The sequence below is a fragment of the Phalacrocorax aristotelis genome, chromosome 19 (assembly GCF_949628215.1).
Source record: "Phalacrocorax aristotelis chromosome 19, bGulAri2.1, whole genome shotgun sequence".
NCBI classification, from domain to species: Eukaryota; Metazoa; Chordata; class Aves; order Suliformes; family Phalacrocoracidae; genus Phalacrocorax; species Phalacrocorax aristotelis.
The window spans coordinates 828,000-835,776 of NC_134294.1; the positions used below are offsets into that span (position 1 = coordinate 828,000).

At 53.1% G+C, this 7,777-nt stretch overlaps 1 protein-coding gene across 2 annotated transcripts in view; it reads right to left on the reverse strand.

Moving 5' to 3' along the window:
* Positions 1–5,592, reverse strand: part of CDC42 (cell division cycle 42) — a 28,895-nt gene extending 23,303 nt beyond the window's left edge. For both annotated transcript variants that reach the window (XM_075114199.1, XM_075114200.1), the window contains exon 1: positions 5,498–5,592. The gene's annotated coding sequence lies outside the window, so the exon portion shown is untranslated. The remainder of the gene's footprint in view (positions 1–5,497) is intronic.
* Positions 5,593–7,777: the final 2,185 nt, after the last annotated feature.

The following is a 7,777-nucleotide window of genomic DNA, read 5'->3' on the forward strand; positions in this document are numbered from 1 at the left end:
GTAAAGTGAAGACATGCACAAGACAGGAAGTGAAGGCAGTTGGGTGGGGAAATTTTAAAAGCCTGAACCTAAACTACCAACACGTTTCAAGTTCTGTAACCTCAAAAAAGAAGGGGAAAGCCATATCATCCCACAAGACTGACTGCAGGCTGCCCATGCAGCCCAGAGAGAAAGTATGACTCAGTGGGCTCTTTGCTGCTACAGCAGCTACACCACGGCATCTGCCCACCTGCCTTGGCACTGGTGTTGGCCGGCTGGGCCACCTCGCAGCTCAGAACAACTGCCTTAACTTTATCACAAACTCAACGGAAAAAAGCAGAAGCATCAGCTTCCCTGTCGTCGCTCTGTTTAAGGTTACACTGTCAAAGACAGCTGTCAGCACTGGGAAAACCTGTCCCAGATTAAACACTGGAAGTATACGGGCTTACATTGACGCCTTTCCTGTCAAAAGCATTTTGATCTTACATTAGAACTCTTCACTTTCATACTCTGCAGAAGCTATTTTACCCTACCGTGTAACCAAATCCTGTCCATTATTTTCATACCACATTAAAAAAACCCTCTCCTTATTAGCTTAGTTTCATACTGTTAATTTTTAGAAATACGAGCTGCACCTACACTCCCATTCGCACATGCTAACGAATCATGGTGTGCGCTAGCCTTAATGTTTCTCTCCCCACACCCATGGCCAACTACATTTAACAGTGGTAACACAGACACGGGCAGAAGTTCCTCTATTTTGAGGCACATTTTTGCATAATGGGAAGCACCCAGCATGCACATCGGTTGCAACAGATCGCTCCTCATTCCTGTTATGCTCAGGGAATGGGACAGTTGCAGGTGGACCACACGCACAGCCTGAAGGGTGTCCTGAGGAAGCTTGTGTTCAGGGGGGATGGCTTGGGCCAAGCAGCAACATATTGTCTGAGGACTAAAGAGCTGAAGCTTTGTTAAAAAAACACTCCCAAAGAGACTTCCCAACCGCGCTACCTTGCTATTAAAACTAAAAGTAGCTTGGAAGCTCGCTAACACCAGGACTGAAGAGGGAGAGGTTGCCCTGCACTCACTCACCCAACCGGAGAAAGGAACCGGAGGACCTGGAACCATGTTCCTTCGCACGGCATAGGATAAGCCACCTGCAGCACCGTGACTACGGGCCTGTTGGGCAGCTGGCAGCTTCTCAGTGGTAGGTAAATGCAGAAGATGCTCAAGAATAAGTAACAGCCCCCGCTCCAGGACATGGAAGAGGATCCTTCTGAGAGGAACTAAGCCTTTAGCTCAGCAACACTGCCCAGCCATTAAAAAACAAGTCACTAAGCTCGAGCTAGCTGCCCAAATGCATCCAGGTGGACCACAAGCAGCGGATGTCTGCCGTCAAACCCAAGCCCAGCACACAGCCCTCCCACAACAAGTCCTTTTGCACTCAGCCATTTGCCGACCCACAGCTGGCCCAGCGCAAACAACTGCGCCAGTCGAAGTGGCAGATGCCTCCTGTCCTCGCATCCAAAGCTGCAGGAGCATTTTTGTCATTTTTTCCCCCCAAAACAGTACACTCATCATTGGCCAAAAACACAGCACAGCATCTTTCAACTTGGGAAGAGCTGAGCAATTCAAAACAGCTTGTTACAAACCAAGACAATTCTGGCAGCCTCAGCTATTGCTGCGTGTCTGGCACCGCAAGTGACAGCAATCCCGTCCCGCTGTCCCCAGGCCTCTGCCCAGTGGGACTGGAGAGCCCCACGCTCCACAGATTAAGGTCTGCTCTAACACTGTGTTAACTGGGTAAAAACCTTCACCCGGCCATAGTTTGGTCTACGCTTAGACAACACGCAATGTGACCACAGGCAAAGAAGCCTCAGTACAGATGGGGGCGGTATCTGCACACCACCTCCAGACAGAAAGGCTCAAAGGAAGCCCCTGCGTTACTTCATTAAAAAAGGTTTTGTTCTGTTTTTTCACGAGACAAGATAACAGCGCATGGAACAGCTCACACGCCAGGAATTACACCGTAACATTCAGAAGTAACGGGGTGAATTAGCAGCACAGAGCTTAAAATAGAACAACAGACTTTAAAAGCTTTTGCAAAACTCTTTGTTTTCTCTTTGTAAAATGTTATTTGTTTAGAAGAAAAGTCAATACATCTCAAGAAAAGGGCAAGCTGCTTTACTGGTGAGAAAACAAGCCAAACAGTATTTTGCAGTTTTAAAACTCTTTAGAATAGAAATCACTATCTGAAACTCAAAGGGAAGATTACAAAGACCAAATACATGACGGCAATGCTGAAACCCCACTTCTCACATTCACTATTTTTCAGTTTACTGCACAGCCAGGACTGCATAAACAAACCCAGTCCTTCCAACACCGATCTAAAGGATCCACCACCAGAAGCTGGGAATGTCTTGCCTTAATGCCATTTTTGTCGCTTACCTCAGGCATTCACCTGCACACCATCACGAAGACACAGCAGGGGCAGCGAGAGGCAGCTAACCGCTACAGATGGATGGCCGTACATGCTCAGGGAGGGATGACTTTGTGCCAGGCTTTAGCCCTGAGAGATGCTCTGGTGAAAGGGGCTTACCTGCCATTTCGAGGAGTAATCCTTTCCGATGGATACCCTTAGCTAGCATGGTGTAAGCTATTTTCAACAGGACTTGAAAGAAGCCACCTAGTTAAACGATGATATGCTGCAGAAGTGTAAAGATACTTTAAATTTCTTCAAAGCTTCAGTATAAATGCTTATCTATAGTCACTGCACTGGTTTGTCATATATTAAATACTAAAAATAAAGGGGAGGTTCATCTGCATTCAGCACAATGGGATGAAAGGAGCCAAGGCATAAGTCTACAACAGGGTAAGTGGTTAAAGAGAGCTTCCTGTTACCAGGAGTACCAGAAATCAATTTCACTTCCACTTAATTTGGCAGCACCTTCATCTTCTACAGAAGAAAAAAAAAAAAGTGTTGTTCTTTCCTCAGGAACGGAGCCTCAAGAGCGAGGATAACTACACCCCCCTACAATTCCTCCTTGCAGGCTGTTGCTCTAGAAGCTCTGATCACTGAAATTCATAATGATCGAGCCTAATGACATAGTGAAAGCTCAGCTGACCACAAAAGGCAGGAGAGGGAAGAGGGAGCTAAAATACACAAGCCCACGGATGACTTTTTAAAAGCTGCGAGCACTCACATTAGCATAAAACAGATTACACACACCTCAACTGCAACGATGCACATTCATTTACTGTACAAGTTCTCAGGAGCCAGAAGCAGAATTGGAACCCAGCTACATCAATATGCTGTATTGACTTTGAAGCTTGTAGGGTAACAGAGAGCTGTTGAAAAGATTTTAATTAAGATGTCCAGCTGTCTATGCTCATAAGGCTTGGAAATTTATTTTAGTACTGCAGCTGCATTTTAACCAGAGGGAACTTCTACATCAGGATTAGCAGTCAGCTTCATACTGTATCGGCCTTTCACATGATTTGCAGGCAAGTAAGAAAGGCAGTTACACACTCACCAGGGAAATCCCTCGGAGTTTCAGACAGGCTCCATTTCTGTTTACTATTGTTCTTTTAGTAGGAGATCTACGGTGTCTATTTTAGATTCACCAGACATTCTAAAACTTCCAGAACTTTTCTGTTTAACAGTAAAAACAGAACAAACTTCCCAAAAGCGGCCATCAGTTTCCGGCAAACAAATATCCCCAAAGCAGGGCACATAATGAACCAAGAGCATCAGTTGCAGGCCATGAATAACCAAGTTCAAAGTATGCAAATCTAACGATTAAAATTTCTGCCTAGAACACGTTACCAAACTGCAAACATGTTTTATCTTGCATCACAGTAGGTTTATTCCCTGCCAACACTTAAAAATCCTTTTCCTCATCGTTACTGAAGCACAGAACAAGCGAACAGTTTAAACACAACCATTTCTGCAGTTAGCAATGCACTGATCAAGTCTTACGTGCGCCCCTAAGACCTGTTTCAAATGCACATTTGCCTGTACTGCCCTCCCCATAATCCTACACGAAGGAGGAGGAACAGTTTATGGAGCAGAACAACGGATTCTCCACATGTAGCTCGCTAACTACAAAGACTTTCTATCTAAAGTTGGTTTTGCATAAAAACCTTTTGCTAACTGGTAGAGAGAAGCTTTAAGTGCTTTACTGAGTTATTCCAATTAACAGTACAAGGAGCTTGATCCAGGTTTTAAACACCCTTCCAGAAAAACAAACAAAACAAAAAAAAAAAAAAAAAAAAGACATTTGGGGCCCTGTGATTTAGCACTTTGAATAACGACAGCCAGCACCTCCTTTCCTAGGAGGGAAGAAGCACAGATGAACACGAGACAAAGACAAACACAGATGGCCGGACCAAACTACTTCCGACTACACAGTTGTCATCTAACATGGCCTCCTCGCCAAGGCCTCGTCTTCCCCATGCTTTTGTCAGTAGCGGGTAGCAAAGCTGCCCTGGCTCCAGCGGCTGCAGCACCCACACGGACCGGGCAAGAGGAATTCTGACCATTTTGCAATTCTTCATTAAGCAAAGGTTTCACAATGCCAGTTGTTACATTCACAGCCACCTGGCTGTACGAGTGTCTCCTGCTGTCGCCACCAAGCTCCAAGTTCTACCCGCTTATAGGAAAAAACACTAAGTCCAGATCACTGAAGCAAACCTTTAAAACACAGCCAGGTGACACGCTACTGTAGTATATACATCTGGAGGGCTGGCTCCTACCCCAGCCAAAACCAGCGACACCACGGCGCCGTGTGACAGCGGCTTCGGGAAGGACCTCAGGCAAGCCAGCCACCTCGCACCTCGGGATGAGAAAGGCAAGGCGCGCCGCCCGACTCCTCCTCGTGTAGGACCTGACTCTTCGCAGCGCGCACAGCTTAAAGCGAAGCCTTGCACAGCGCCCGCAGCCCCGAGCCGAGCCCCGCACGCACAGACTGCCCCTCGGGCTCTCCCCCGCACCCCGAGCGCGGCCCGGCCCCGCCGAGGAGCAGGAAGCGGCGGCCGCCAGGGCAGCGCAGGGCAGGGCAGGCCGGCGGAGCGGGGCCCGGGCCCCCGCGGCGGCCGATGCCCTCGGCCCGGGAGCGGCAGCGCTTCCTGCCGCCGCTCCCGAGCGCCGAGGGTCCGGCCCCCGCCCGCCGCGCCAGGAAGCGGGGGAGGGGAAGGAGAAGGCGGCGGCCCGGACCGCCGCCCCCGGACCCGTCGCCCCCGCCCCGCAGCGGCCGCGACCCCCCGCAGAGGGGCCGGGTGGGGGGAGTGGGGGGGACACGGGACACAGGGGACACGCACGGGGCTCCGCAGGGGCCCGCACCCCCCGCTGGCGCTGCCCGGGGAGGCCCTGCACACACGCCGCGGGCCCCGGCAGGGCGGTTCCCGCACGGCGGTGGCTCTCGCACGGCGGCGCCGGGCCGGGCGATGGGGAGGAGGGCGCGGGGGTTGGCGGCGGGGGTCGCGGCGGCCCCGCACCCGCCCCGGCGCTGCCGCTCACCTCAGAGTCTCCGCCGGGCGTTGGCAGCTCGCTGCGGGGTCTCCTCGGCTCAGGCACAGGGGCACGCTGCCGATGACGTCATCACGCAGCCGAGCGGGGCGGGGACAAGGGTGCGGCCGGAGGGGGAGGGGCGGGTTGCGGCCGGCAGGGGGCGCTGCTCGCACGGCACGCCCCGCCCCGCGGCGGGCGCGCGCGCTGCTGCCTACGGGGCGGTGCTGCCGGGCTGGGGGGGGGTGTGCACCCCGGGGCTGCGCGACCCCCACCCCGCACCTGCACCCCTCTGCGTGCTCCTTCGGGGGCTGCGGGACCTGCACCCCACCCCGCACCACCGCGTGTGCACGCCGGGGCCGCGGGACCCCGCACCCGCACCGCCGTGCGTTATCGCCCGGGGGCTGCGGGACCCCCACCCCGCACCTGCACCGCCTCGCGTGCATCTGGGGGCTGCGGGACCCCCACCCCGCACCTGCACCCCTGTGCGTGGTCCTCAGAGGCTGCAGGACTCTTCACCCCTGCACCGCCGTACGTGCTCCCCCGGGGGCAGCGGGACCTGCACGCCACCCCGCACCTGCACCGCCGTGCGTGCACCCCGGGGGCTGCGGGACCCCCACCCCGCACCTGCACCGCCGCGCGTGGTCCTCCGGGGCTGCGGGACCCCCACCCCACCCCTGCACTGCCGTGCGTGCTCCCCCGGGGGCTGCGGGATCCCACACCGCACCTGCAGCCCTGTGCGTCGTCCTCAGAGGCTGCGGGACCCCCACCCCACCCCTGCACTGCCGTGCGTGCTCCCCCGGGGGCTGCGGGATCCCACACCGCACCTGCACCCCTGTGCGTCGTCCTCAGAGGCTGCAGGACCCGCACCCCACACCGCACCTGCACCGCCGTGGGTGCTCCCTGTGGCTGTAGAAGCGCATAGTGGGCACAAAGTCTCCCCTCCAGGGTGCACGTGCACCCCTGCATCACCATTTCCAAATTCCCTCATTTTTTTCCTCCTTTTATTTTCTTTTTTTTTTACCTGGAGCTGAAGCTGAAACAAAAAGGGCCAAAGAGCCACAACTCCTCCTGCTGGGAGACGACCCCGTGGTGCAGTGGGCACTTGCACGGATTATAACCAAATCCCTCTAAACCCCACAAATGAAATAAAAACTACCCTTCAGGAACAAGAGCACAAGAAGAAAATCTCCGGGAGCTGCCATTTTGAAAAGCAGGAGCCAAAATCTGGCCCGAAACAGAAAACTTTAGAGTTAATTCAATTTTTAAAAGCCAGGAAGACCTGATGGTCTTGTAGCGTGCCTCAAGAAGGCAACGTAGAAGCAGCAGAAAGGCTATGGTTAAAAATCCCTGTTGTGGGCAGCTGAAAATCATCTGAAAAGGGTGAAAAAAAATGCTCTATAGCTTTTTAAATTTTGCCCGAGGTATTTTTTTGCCCTGTTTTGGTGCCTCCTGCAATTTTAGCACAACTGAGAGGTGTTGTCCCCCACTCAGTTACCATTCGTGACATGGAGCCATTAATAAATCCACCCCTCAGGGCCAGAAGAACAGGATAAGGCTCACGGCAGCCGTACAAGTCAGCAAACATCAGCTCTGGGGAGCTTCCAGGAGAGGATCAGACTCCTAACAGCATCTTTCTGCCAGCTCTTTTAAACAAGCCCTGGTTTATCTGCATGTCCAAAGATGGAGCAAAATCCACTCTGCCCGGCGTTACTGGTGTCAGCAGCTCACCTCTGTCATCTCCTGCAAACATCATCCATCCCTGGGGGTTTTGGAGCGAGCCGTTGCCTTTGGACCAGGCTCACTGCTGCCCTGAGCGCTCACAAAAGGGAGAGGAATAATTTCAAAATGAATTTTCAAGATAAAACTGTGAATGGAAATGAAGCCTTGCAGGAGACAGCTGATTTTTACCTTTTATATCTGGGAAACGCATTACGTACTGCAGCAGGACCCACAGCCTCTGGGTCTGCCTCGCTCACGCCTTGCCTGCGTGGTTGTTCCTCCAAGCAAAGCAGAGGGCACGCGCTCGCCTAAATAAAGGCTTGAAAAACGTGTAGGAGTGAGATGTGGCCTATGCCTCATCTGCGGACAACCTCCGCCCTCCGGCACTGCATCCTGCTGACTCTTCCCAGCTCATTTTTGGATTAAATCCCCACCCCATCGAGCCAAAAGCCCATAAAGGCAACAGCTCGGTAGAGGCTGAGCTGAGCAGGTGAGATCGTGAGCCTTGAGGGACTCAGGAAATCCTCCACCAAGCCCCGACTCCTCAGCTCTCCAGAAACTCATCCTCAT